Source organism: Orcinus orca, chromosome 11 (genome assembly GCF_937001465.1).
Source record: "Orcinus orca chromosome 11, mOrcOrc1.1, whole genome shotgun sequence".
Classification (NCBI taxonomy): domain Eukaryota; kingdom Metazoa; phylum Chordata; class Mammalia; order Artiodactyla; family Delphinidae; genus Orcinus; species Orcinus orca.
Window position 1 is genome coordinate 81256464 of NC_064569.1, and position 14149 is coordinate 81270612.

General features: G+C 36.2%; 1 protein-coding gene and 1 pseudogene across 15 annotated transcripts in view; both read right to left on the minus strand.

Annotated features, from left to right (window-relative positions):
- Positions 1–14149, minus strand: part of ANKS1B (ankyrin repeat and sterile alpha motif domain containing 1B) — a 1164750-nt gene that overhangs the window by 761318 nt on the left and 389283 nt on the right. The window lies entirely within an intron of this gene.
- Positions 11004–13426, minus strand: LOC117201151 (kinetochore-associated protein 1-like; annotated as a pseudogene).

The following is a 14149-nucleotide window of genomic DNA, read 5'->3' on the forward strand; positions in this document are numbered from 1 at the left end:
AAAGTACTGTACTGATGTATGTGCTTCTAAAACTACAAAAATGGTGTCATGTACTTATTCTGTCACTTGCTTTCATCACTCAACGTCACGTTTGAAAGTTTTGTTCATTTTCTAGATACAGTAACTGAGGTTTATTGATCTACTATGCTTTACACTTTCTAGACATTGACATTTCATCATTTATTCATCTGGTTCCCAAAAAATGGAAATTTGGATTTTACCAGTTTTGTGATTATTGTTGTTTTTTTCTTCACTATTACAGTGTGCAACTGACACTTCCATGCATGGTGAATGAAAGTTTCTCTGGAGTTCATACCTACATGTGGAATTACTGAGCTCACAGAAATATGCCAAAATGCACATAGAAAAATACTTATTGCAGAACTGTTTACAAAACGAAAATTGAATAGTCAAATTATATTCATCAACAGCAGAATAGATATATGTTTTAATATATTTATGCAATGTTATTAAAGAGAATGGGGTAGATCGATCAATCTAATTTCAGAAAAATTCTCAAAATTGATTGCTCAGTGAAAAAATCAAGTTACAAAACTAAATATAAAACAATCTCAATTTTCATATAAATAAATAATAAAATTAATAATGTATATTCATAGCTAGGAAAAAAACCAGAGAATTAATTAAGAAATTCATGTTAGTGGTTGTCCATGATATATAGGATAGACATGTATTTTCTCTATTTTGTAGTTCTGCAGTTCTAGATATGCATTATTTTAATCTACACCTATTTTAATCTAACCAAAATAAATATATAAATACAATTTATTCTTATCTGGATAACAGCACATTTTGATTTTCTGGCCACTAATAATCCTTATAAGGACTACTTCTTCCACCAATTCCTTACTCATTTCTGGTTTTAGCACAACAAACTAGAATCAGTACCTACCTAGATTACTGCAATCTCCTCCTTGCCATGCCTTGAGATTTCTTGAAGTTAAAATTAATTACACTCACCAGTACTACTTTTACCAAGAACCCTTCTAACATGATCACCTTGTCTCTCCCAGGCCTGACTCCTAATTACCTTCTATATTAATCATGGGATTTCACGTAAAGAAAAGATAACTGTAAAATTCTAAAGAAGGTTTTCAGTGAAACAGAAGAGTTATTTGTCTCCTGGAGAAACATATTTGGGTGCCCAACCAAGTTTCCTTAGGATGGCATTTACTTGTGGGAATTAAACATTATCTAAAAACCAGACTCTTATTCTTAAATAATCATAAAAATTAATTTCCCTATTGTTTCAAAATTGATATTCAAGCTAATAATGCTCAGGAAGAATTATACAAATTCCATAAGCTGTTATTCACCAAGCACTATGTGTATGGAATTGAACACATTGTAGTAAATAAGACAGATCAGCTCGAAGTCCAACATCTCATCAGCTCTAAGTCCGAAACCACATCATCTGAATCAAGTGGGGATAAGGCTTGGGTGTAATCCATTATGTTCAGCTCCTGAAGCACAATTCCTCTTCATCTATGGACCTATAAACCTAAAGAGACAAGTTATCTTCCCCCCACCTTCTTAACAAATAATGGTAGGATAGGCATAGGATAACAGCTATCTACATTCCAGTTCAAAAGGGGTGGGAGAGAGGGGAGTAAAAAAGAGTCACTGTTCCAGAGCAGTTCTGAAATCCAGTGGGCAAATGGGATTTTCTTGATTAGGTTTCAAGGCCTGGGAATTATTCTCCTTGGCTCTCAGCTCCATTTTCTGAAGTCTCCATCCTTCTTGGTTCGGCCCTTCGAGTGATCTTTCCTTTTTCACGAAAGGTAGCATATGTTTGTTGCCCAGCAGTTTTATCAGCCTGCTTCCTGCCAGTAGAATTTTGGAGATTTGACAGCCTCCTTTCCTTTTGTGCCTTCTCTATCTCTTTCAGCCTAAGCTGGCAATGTTTTTGCTGAAATAAATTTCTCAAGAACTTTGTGGGTCTTCCATGGATTTCACAGGGATTCACTCTAGTAGAGAAATGCCATATCCACAGATGCTTTCAATATTATCCCTTTTCTATATCTTGGCCTCCTGACAAGATGGATAATGAACAATACTCTTAAGCCTCCCAGAGGTACCCTGGTTTGATGTAGAAGATCAATGAGGCATACCTTTAATCTCCTGAGAGGGCTTTTGTGTGACTGAATACTCTGACATTTTGATCTTTCTAAATGCAAAAGGTTGTATGGTCACACACTCAATTATTTCTTGATACCATACTTTTGGCAGACATAGCATCTTCTGCCATTTGGACAGGCTGAGAATTTTCAAAATCATTCAATCCTAGTTCATTTTTGTTTAACATTTCTTCCTTCAATTTACCTCTGTCTACTCACATGTTATTATAAGCAACAAGAGAAAACCAGGCGTCATCTTTGGTACTTCACTTGGAAATCTCCTTAGCTATACGTGTAAATTCATATTTCACAACGTTTCACATATTTCATTAATATTTCTGCCAGCACATAATAGGATCCCTCTTCCTCCAGTTTCCAATAACATTCTCCTCACTTCTGAGCCCTTCAGGGCAGTGTTCTCAAAGTCAAGGTTTCTACCAACTGTCTGTTCATAATAATTCAGGCTTCCTCTATTATGCTCCTCAAAATTTTTCCAATAGGCCTCTGCTTATTGACCCATCCCAAAGCCACTCATACATTTTAGGTATGTATTATAGCAGCACGCCTCTCTTTTTTTTTTTTTTTTTTTGGTGGTACGCGGGCCTCTCACTGTTGTGGGCTCTCCCATTGTGGAGCACAGGCTCTGGACGCGTAGGCTCAGCGGCCATGGCTCACGGGCCTAGCCGCTCCGCGGCATGTGGGACCTTCCCGGGCCAGGGCACGAAACCGTGTCCCCTGCATTGGCAGGCAGACTCTCAACCACTGCACCAGCAGGGAAGCCCCACACGCCTCTCTTGATACCAAAATCTGTATTACTTTTCTGTTACTGCATAACAAATTACCATAAACTTAGCAGCTTAAAGCAACATCCAGTTATTTTCTCCAAGTTGTTTGACTCAGGAGTCTGGGCATAGTTTAGATAAGACCTCTGCTCAGAGCCTCGAAGGCTGTATTCTGGGCTCCAGGTCTGTGATTCCCATCTAGAGCTTAGGGTTCTCTTCCAAGCTCACTCAGATAATTGGAAGAATTCAGTTCCTTGATGCTGTAGGACTAAGGCTCTCAGTTTCTACAGGCTGCCTCTCTCCTAGTCAAAGGCAATTTACACTACAACTCTGCTTTCTTCTAGGCCAGCAAGGGAACATCTCTCTTTAAAGAGCTCATCTGATTAGGTCAAGCTCATCTAGTAAAAAATCTCTCTTTTGATTAACTTAAAATCTATCGATTAGGGACCTTAATTACATCTAAAAATCCCTCTCTATATATATCCCTTTAAGTTAGGAAGAAAACTGCTGTCTCACTCCCAACTTCCCCATCATGACACACGCATACATACATACACAAACATACTTAGTTGTAGATCATAAGGTTTTCCCAAGATACGTCCATATAGGTGCATGATTTTCTCCAGTGGTGCTAAACAGCCTTAGTTTAGCAGCAGAGAATATTGACAGTGGAACTGATCCAAAGAAGGAGGATAAAGAGGTCCCTAAAGGATTTTTAATATGGAGAAGCAGGAGATATTCGGAGGAGGAACTGAGAGTGGATAAAGGCATCAGGACCAAGACAATGACACACAAAAGGGCAGCCAATCATCCTGTGATCTAAGTAGAACAGAAATCTCAATGGAAAGACTTTCCTAAGAAATTCTTAGAGGAGCATAATTGCTCATACTCCACCTTTTAACTAACCAAGAAGTGGTAATTGGACAAACCTTCTAGGAGAGGGCTTACCAACCGAGACTGCATTTAATCTGGAGATGGACAGATGCACTGGAGGCAACCTGAGGCACACACACACCCACCCCCTGCCACTTTCCAGGTGTGGTTCTCAGACTTGACAACAAGGACAATTTTTTATTTCATAGGAACCAAGATCAGTGGTTAAATGAAATGACAGTACTGTGCATTAGTTTCCTATTGCTGCTGTAATAAATAACCACAATTTCCTGGCTTAAAAAAACACAAATTTATTATTTTATAGTTCTGTCATCAGGGCTGCATTCCTTTTGGGGGTTCTAGGAGAATCTGTTTTCCTGCCTCTGCCAACTTCTAGAGATGAAATGCATTATTTGGTTCATGGTCCGTTCCTCTACCTCCAAAGTCAGCAGCATGGCATATTCAAATCTCTCTCCTATTCTGATATTCTTGTCTTCTGTAAGCATATTTGTGATTACATTGGACTTACTTAGATTACCCAAGATAATATTCCCATCTCAAAATGCTCAGGTTAACCACATCTGCAAAGTCTCTTTTGTCATGTACGGCAACATTTCACAGGTTTGGGGATTAAAGTGTAGACATTGTTGAGGGCCATTATTTTGCTTACCATAACAGTCAAATGCCTTTCTAATATTCAAACTCAATTAGTTTATTTGACTGCTGATGAAAATTCTCAGTAATATATTAATGAGTTTGCTTATAAAATTCATTTGCAATATATTTCTACAGATTTTTATATTCTCTAAGAAAATAATAGAGAGATTGTAATTCACAAATTTGATTAGCTAACAGAAAGTATTAAGAAACATCATGTTCCTAAGGAGCTGCTTCAAAGCATTCACAAAGCATCTAATCTGCTCTTATAACTGTCACTTAAAGTAAGGGAAAAGTGGATATTATTACAGCCATTTTCAAGTTAGGAAAATAAAGCATGTAGTGGCTTAAGTGGCTTTCCCTAGATCACTCAGGGAGGAATACTGAAGGAGTTATGAATAGAACTCAGCCTCCTCTATTCCCATTCAGTAGCTAAAAAGGCTAGGAATAACGACAATGATTCATACTGACTATCTAGTGCTCTTCTCCAGAGCACATCATATCCAAAAGAGAAATCATCACAGAGGCATTAATATGCCTTTGGTTAGTTTTATTTTAACCTCCTCGTTTCAATAAGCTCAAAAGAAGTATAGAGAACATGTTTCAACCTGTTTGGAAAATCTACTAGACCTTGAGTCATTTTGCTTGAATTTCAAATAGGTTTGGAAGGTTTTAAACATTACTTTAAATTTTAAAAACATACATTGCTAATCTAACTGGTAGATAAAAAGAAAAAGTAAAGGAATAATGCATGTGCTGAGAGCTTTAATTACAGTTGTGCTGACACAGTACTGTAGTAGAGTGGGAGGCTATGCTGCATGGTGGTAAAAGCTGGGGGGTCAGAGAGAATTTGGTTAGAATGCCAATTCTTCCATGCATACCAGCTGTGTAAACTTGGACAGGCCACCTACCCTCTCAGATTCCTTATCATAAAAATATAATAGCTATTTTACAGAGCTGATGTGAAGATTAAAAATAATGTGTGTAAATTGTATAACTGCATCACTTTGCTGTACACCTGAAACTAACACAACATTGTTAATCAACTATATTCCAATATAAAAAATTTTTAAAAATAAGGTATGTAAAATACCTAGCACATAAAAGCATTTAATAACTTTCCTACCTAGGAAAAACCTAAAATGTACAAACAGATTTTCCTGCTAAAAATATGTGCAGTGGATACTCTGATATGCTGCCCAGATTCCACTTCAGGGAGGAAGGATTTATTTCCCAGGCTGCTGGGAGTGCTGCTTATGGAAAGCTGTTTGTTGTAATCAGCAATAAATAGGGATTGCCTTGGCTGAAGACAACCTCCTCACCCAATATCCAATATCCACCCCCATTCCATGGTGACCTGCCCCTGGACTGCCCCAGTTACTGATCCGAAGGTCTGCCGTCCTGATCAGAATTTACCATAGGGTTGGCTAAGGCCTCTGTTGAGACTACTTTCCAGCTCAACTTCTCCCTCTGTCCGGTCCTGCTTCTTCCATTTCACTTCTGTTCCACAGGTATTGATCTCAACAGCACTACTACAAGCCTCCTATACCCTAGTCAGTTAGGAGTCGTTATCTCAGGGAACCCCATCCAGCAACAAGGTTGCAGGGTGCGTTGCTCAGCATCTCATACGGACCTTACCATCATCATTCCCCACAAGGGCACAAGTGCACATGACACAACCGAACATTGTTCGGTTGCTCTGGCAAGGAGTGAAGAGTAAGGATTCTTAAGCCTTGCATATTACTTCTGCCACTGTTTACCAAGGAGCCGGAGTAAGTGTGACCCCTCTGCTCCCACTCTATTTTACACTTTCTGAACATCTTTCACTCACCAGTTTGTGTAAAGATTCATATCTAATAAGCAACAATATTGCTTATTGTTAAGATTGTTGTCTGGGGTTTGCTTTATAATACTCCAGAAAAAAAAAAAAGAGGGAGGATAAATGAAACAAGATTGGTAAAATGTTGATCACTGATGAAGCTGGGTGACTGGTACAAAGAACTTCATCATACTATTCTCTCTACTTCTATAATATGTTTGAACTTTTCAATAATAAGAAAATTGGATATTAGTATGCCTTAAAAAAGTACATGCATGTACTTTTTAAAAATACATTTAAGGCATGTACTTTTATGATCAATTTTTAAGATAGGTTTAATAATATATATAAATTCTGTTCTACTTATGTTAAGCAAATAAATCTAAGAAAATACGGAAAAAGTCATATTTCCCAAAGCAGATAAAATAGAGCTTGTTTAGGCATCTTTCCAAGTAGTTCTCAAATTTATTTTTAAAGTTGCTGAGGCCTTCCTTAAAAGCAAACCCCATAAGGCATTTCAAACTAACCTTATAAGAGATTTTTAAAAGATTTACTTTTCTTATTAAAAGTACAATGTACAGCTCTTCTGTGCATTATACAGACTTTTAGATTATTGAGATATTATAATGTAATGGCGAATTATTCCAGTTTTTAAAAGCTCAAATATCTAAATGTCTTTTTGAAAACAATATGAGTTAGTATAATATGTTTATAAAATCTAGCCTAACCACATCCTACTTTCTCCTCAACCCTTAAAAAGGACTTTGGAGACTCAGTAACTGGTGCCACCGATATTATTTAAATTTTGGTCAAAACAACTCTGTTCTATATTTATATATAATGATTAAGTGTTGTTAGAATCACAATAAGAGAAGGTAGTGTCTGACAAGTATTCAGTCTGCATAGAGTGGTATTATTTCTGTCTAACTCTCAAATGTTTATTTTAAGTATGCTGTGATGAGGAAACCCAGAAGCGTCCAAATACACTACACAAACACGTTTCCTATATTTGTATTCTTCTACATTTAAAGGGCTTTCTGAAATCTGAGATCTCTACCAATTGAGGTAGTTTAATCCAACACTTTGGAGAATAGCATCATTCAGAAAATGAGTTTTCTCAAAGGGACTTGATTATTTCAATAATTATAGAGCTGCCCTAAGGGCTTCCTATAGCCAGGTTATTATTAGGTACAGGTGTTCTTTATATAAATAAGACTTGGTTGACCTGAAACAAAAAGAAGGGAATGGAACATTCTAAAGACAAAGACATAAATGGTGTGTTTAGGAGCTAGTCTAATAGTCTATGAAGACTTAATTTTTAAAGCATTTTACCTAGCTCTCTGGACTACCCCCAAATAAACAATCAAATAAAATCCAAATATGTATAAAATATATGCATGTGACACCCAGTCCATGAGAGATTTGAGAAGAATTTGGTGTAAGATAAATAAGAATGAGATGGGATGACAATCAGGAAAACTAGGTTATAGTACTAGATTTGCCACTAACTAGATCTATGACCCTGGGAGCTTAATTTCTCTGAATCTCAGTTTCTCCATCTGTAAGATGAAGGCCCCTTACTGTTAATTATATTCCAATGTTTAGGAATCAAGTATTATATTTTCAATATTAATAAGCAATCATAAAAATGTTAAGCAATTGGATTAAAAGAATCTTGAATGGAAATTAAACAAGGATAAAAAATGTAAATAAAATTTTTCTAAAAGTTGAAAATAAATGTTAGTTACTATATAAAAGTTTAAGTTTCCAAATAAGTGTTCCATCTCCCACACTACGTTTTCCTGAAGTTTTCTGAGATAACATGGGATTGACCTTATGCCAGGAAATCTAATGCATGCTCTGTAAACCTGGTTATTCAAATATAAGCCATGCAATTTTATAATTCAAATCGATTTTATAATTCTAATGTATTATTAAGTTAAATTCAACAGCTATAGTCTCTAATATTTGGAAATTTCACTTTTAACCAAAATGTATAAAATTTGAAGTGCTGCATTCAAGGTACTTGTGGGCTTATTCAACAGGGAAACTACTTCAGGCTGGGAGAACAATAAATATAAATTTTCATACTGTAATATAATTATGAGGCAACATTAAATCGGTAAAATTCAGGTGGTAAGCCTAAAAACCCAAGAAAACTGTAGATATATGTAATTATTTTTATACATTATAATAATTCCCATATCTGCAATAACAGCAACTATAGGTGCATATGGAGCTTTAATAAGACAAATAATTATGTTTCAATAATTAAACATATATGTCACATTTTAATTCTTACAATGCATTTTGAATGTGTTATATCATTTAAATCACAAAATAATTTAAGCATAATATCTCCATTTATTTTATAATTTCTATTTTATGGATAAGGAGATTGATCAGGTAAAACTTTTAAAAGAGCAAGTATGTTGCCTTAAATAGATAGAACATGATGCTATCCAAATCAAGCTACTTGCTAAAATTCCCGTAAGAGTCTTAGAAAATCATAATATATACTGAAAATCTATTTAGTCCACAAATAGATTTTCAGTATCTACTGATATACTAATATAGCTTTTTGTTCCTTAATTTATTGATGCAATGAAAGATATTATTGATTTCCTGATGTTTAACCATCCTTCCAGTCCTAGAATAGATTCTACTAGGTCATGGGCATCATCTTGTGATTAAATTGCTATATTCTCTTATAATATTATACCTAGATATACATAGACATGAGAGAGTTAATTTTTAAAAAATTTTTACTTTGGTGTTATCTTAGTTGGGATTAAGTGCCAGCATTATGTTAGCCTCATAAAATGAAACTTTATATATTTTTCTATGGCCAGGAATAATTTAGAATTTATAACTTATAGTGACATTCACTCATCATAATCAACCTCTTTTTTCTCTTTATTGTACTTACCTGAAAAATCCCAATCCTGGCTAAATGTAACTCTCTGCCTAAAACCAAACAAAGCAGCCTAACATTGTTCAGAGAAAAATGTATTTTCCACTCTCCAATATGACTCTTTCAGACTTTCAGTTTTCTCCTCCAGCATACCATTTCTCATGTCATTCTCAATTAATAGCCATGTTTGTTATTTCACTGGGGAAATAAAATCAAAAGAAAACCTCCTCAGAGTGAGGAAGGTTATCAAGGATAAAGAAGAGCATTACATGATGATAAAGGAGTCAATTCTCCAAGAAGACATAATCATCTTTATTGTGTATGCACCTAACAATAGAGTGTCAAAATACAGAAGGCAGAAACTGATAGAACTGCAGGGAGAAATAGATGAATACATTATTTTAGTTGGAGATGTCAACACCCTCTATCAGACATGGGCAGATCCAGCAGGCAGAAAATCAGTAAGGACATAGTTGAACTCAACACCACCAATCAACTTGGTATACCAGATCTATAGATCTATTCATCCAACAACAGCAGAATACACATTCTTCTCAATATCACATGGACATTCACCAAAATAGACCATATTCTGGGCCATAAAACACACTTTAATAAACTTAAAAGGGCTTCTCTGGTGGCGCAGTGATTGAGAGTCCGTCTGCCGACACAGGGGACACGGGTTGATGCCCTGGTCCGGGAAGATCCCACATGCCGCGGAGCGGCTGGGCCTGTGAGCCATGGCAGCTGGGCCTGCGCTGTCTGGAGCCTGTGCTCCGCAATGGGAGAGGCTGCGGCAGTGAGAGGCCCACGTACCGCAAAAAATAAAAAATAAATAAATAAACTTAAAAGAATAGAAATCATACAATATCTGCTCTCAGATCACAACAAAATTAAACGAGATATCAATAACAGAAAGAGAATTCCCAAATATTATACGTGGAGATTAAATAACACTCTTCTAAACAACACATAGGTCAAAAGAGAAATCTCAAGAGACATTAAAAATATTCTGAACTAAATGAAATGAAAATAAAACTTATCAAAATTCGTGGGATCCAGGGAAAGCAGTGGGTAGAGGGAAATTTATACCTTTTAATGCATAGATTAGAAAAGAAGAAAGATCTAAAATCAATCATCTAAGCTTCCATCTTGGGAAACTAGAAAAAGAAGAGCAAGTTAAATCCAAAGTAAGCAGAAGAAAAGAAATAATAAAAATTAGAGCAAAATCAGGGACTTCCCTGGTGGTGCAGGGGATAAGAGTCTGCACTCCCAATGCAGGGGGCCCGGGTTCAATCACTGGTCAGGGAACTAGATCTCACATGCATGCTGCAACTAAGAGTTTGCATGTCACAACTAAGGAGCCTGCATGCCGCAACTAAGGAGCCCGAGACCTGCAACTAAGGAGCCCGCCTGCCACAACTAAGATGCAGCACAACCAAATAGATAAATAAAATTTTTTTAAATAAATAAGTAAATAAAATAAAACACCAGACCATAAGGTAGAATTCCAAATGATATTTTTTAAAAAATAGAGCAAAATCAATGAAATTTAAAACAGAAAACCAGTAGAGAAAATCAATAAAATCAAAATCTTGTTCTTTGGGAAAAAGAATCAATAAAACTGATAAGCCCCTGGCCAGGTTAACTAAGGAAAAAAAGACAAAACCTACTAATATCAGATATGAAAGAGGGTACATCACTACAAATACCATGGACTTTAAAAGGATAAATAAGAAATACTACAAACATCTTTATGCCCACAAGTTTGGTAACCTAGATGAAAGGGACCAATTCTTTAAAAGACACAAGTGGCCAAAACTCACATAAGAAGAAATAGGCAACCTGAATAGACTTTTTGTTTTGTTTTGTTTTTATTTTCTTTTTATTCTTTTTTCATATTACACAAATTCTCCCTAACAAATATATGTTGCTTTTGTGACCAGAAAAAAAGTTTTAAGAAAGGATGCAATGCTCAGAAGGAAAATCTATATGATCACTATTTACTTACATCTGTGTCAGATAAACATCCTATTACTGCCATAGCTTTTGCTTCCCATGCTGTATCAAAGAATGAGGTGAACTTTGAGCTACATCTCGTCAATAAATCCTCTATGTTCAGAAGGAGCAGTTCCTCCTCCTGCAAGTCATGTTCCCTCATGTAAACGCTTATAAACTTTTAGAAGATGGAAGGACTAAGCTCAAGGACCAGCACTTTATCAAACATTCGGAATACAACGGTGGTTGTATCCTCCTTCTCAGAATCAGAGAGGGCCAAATTGCAGTTGTATTTCCTATGCAGTGTGATTAACTCTTGCAGGTTATTTAACAAAGTCCTTAACTGACATACTTCTTCTGTGTTTTGATAATCCAAGGTACTCCAACACCAAGAGGTCACCAATCCTAACTCATATGGTTTTTCTGCTGTAAAAAATACCTCTGCCAGTTGAAGCCCATTTTCTGGCCACTCTGCCTTATCAGTTAGTTCAAGGTTCCTGGTTGCTTGTTCCAACCATTTTGCAAGAATTTTCTGTCCTTCAGGTACAGTCCTTTTCACAAATGGGATCACATCATTTTTAAGCCATGGACAAAGCTTTTGCAAGGAGACTGGTGTAGAAATTGAGTTGAGCAAGTTCTCAAGCGTTTTCACATCAAATCTGCTTTCAAAGTTTGTCCGATGTCTCAGCCAAAGGTACTGTGCACAAACAAGGTTCCCCTCTCTTCGATGTAAAAAAATATCCTTAAGGTCATCTTCATTATTCAGAAATTCAATCCAAGAGTTACCACTGAATTTTTCTTGTCCAAATGCTCCATAAAAAGTAGTCAACTTTGCATGAGCCCTCAGTACCTCTTTTAAGCCATCAGAATAGACAGGAACAGTTTTATCTTCTTTCTTCAAAAGTCTGGTTTTGGCATAATTAGCATTTCCTGGGTAGTTTCATAGGTTATCCATTGAGCCTCCAAGCAGTAATTCACCACAAATTCATAGTCCTGGATTTTATGCAGATTTTCCTTAGCTTCATCTACAAGTTTTTGCCATTTGGCCTGCTCACTGGTGTCCAGAGAACTCAAAGCTAGTTTCTCCAATACGTCATTTGATTTTACTTTGTAAACAAGCTTAACATCTAGTCCAAACTGAATGGCAAAGCTCTCGGCTTCAGCAAATCTGTGTTTGTGAAGTAACCAACTCAGTCTGTTTTCTGGTAAAGCTTCTGTAAGACATCTGAGTACTAAAACAGAGACTGAGTCTTCAGACAGTTCTGGATCATTTTTGCAAATTCCTTTCAGAAGGTATATGGTATCTGTGCTAATTCCTGTTTGGACCAAAGAAGAAACACTAGATACTTCCAAAGAATACAGTATTTCCATCATAGGTAATGAATAGACCATGAAGTTTCTCATCTTATTAGCAGTAGTAGTTGTCAGAGCTACTAATGTGAGATTTGTAACCCCTTGCCACATGATTGATGAAGGCTAATCTGCTTCTATGGTGAGAAGAAACTCTGCTATGTGAAGGGAGGGCAGTTCCATATGGGAGTTAGGATGTAAATATCCCATAAGTTCAGCACATTATTGGTATCAAAAACAAAAAGTAGATTGTCCATCAGCTGGAACTTCTTTGCAACTTCAATAATCTCTGCATCAATAACACTCTTAACTTAGGTCATCCCTTTCCTAGAAGAATCTGGTGCCCATTTTGAGAATGCACAATTACCGGTTCCCCCAATTATCACAGGGATTTCGCTTGCTAAATCACCAGCCACAAGACTGAGACAACCAAGGGTATGATAATTTTCAGTAGAAATAAAACTGGACTTGATTTGTCCTTGTAGCTTTTTTGCCATATGGAAGTCTACCTTTTCAATCGCTTGTTGAATTTTTACAAGCTGAAGGTTTGTAATACAAAAAAATCCATCGTTTGTAAGAAGCAACATATAAAAGCTGCCTTCATTTGAACTATCTTCCCCAATAAGATTCGGTAAGTACACTGATTTTCATCGTTAGCTTTCTGAACAAAAGCGTTGGTGAGTAATGTTTGTTTTTTAAGTTGCCACTTCGCTCCCCAACCGAAAGAAACTTTCCTTCTTGACACTCGCCAACCACATCCACTTCAGTAACTTTCCAGAGGAGATGTTTGCTAGTAAATCTACTTGATATAAAGCAGTTCCATGTTCTTTTCTTGAACCAACACTTAGGTACCCACTTCCTGTATCATCGTTAGCAGCTCAATATCGTTCCACATGTTGCTGAGATTGTTTTCCTGAGTCAGAAACTACTGCCTTCCCTGCAATTGAAGAAACTAAAGAGGAACACTCAAGTTTATCATCCCCCCGCTTCTGGGCTCCAACAGACACTCCTAGTCTCTTTAGAGTCCATACCACAAATTTCCCGAACAGACTTTTATCTATTAAGAAATTGAATTAATTATTAATAATCTTCCAAAACAGAAAGCACTAGGCCCAGATGTGTTCATTGGTTAAATTCCACCAAACATTTAAGGAAGAAATTATACCAATTTTTTACAATCTCTTTCAGAAGACAGAAGCAGAGGGAATATGTCTAATTCGTTCACTGAGGCCAGCATTGCCCTAACATCAAAACCAGACAAAAATATTGCAAAAGAAAGAAACTAAGACCAATAGTCTCATGAACATAGATGCAAAAATCCTCAACAAAATATTAGAAAATCAAATGCAACAATATGAAAAAGGATTATATACTACAACCAAGTGGGATTTATTCTAGGTATGCAAGGTTGGTTCAACATTCGAAAATCAATTAATGTAATCCATCACACTAACAGACTAAAGAAGAAAAATCACATGACCATGTGAATAGATGCAGGAAAGTATTTAACAAAATTCACAACCACTCATGATAAAAGCTCTCAGTAAACTAGGAATAGAGAGAAACTTCCTCAAATCGATAAAAAAAAAAAAAACTACAAAAAACCTATAGCTAAAAC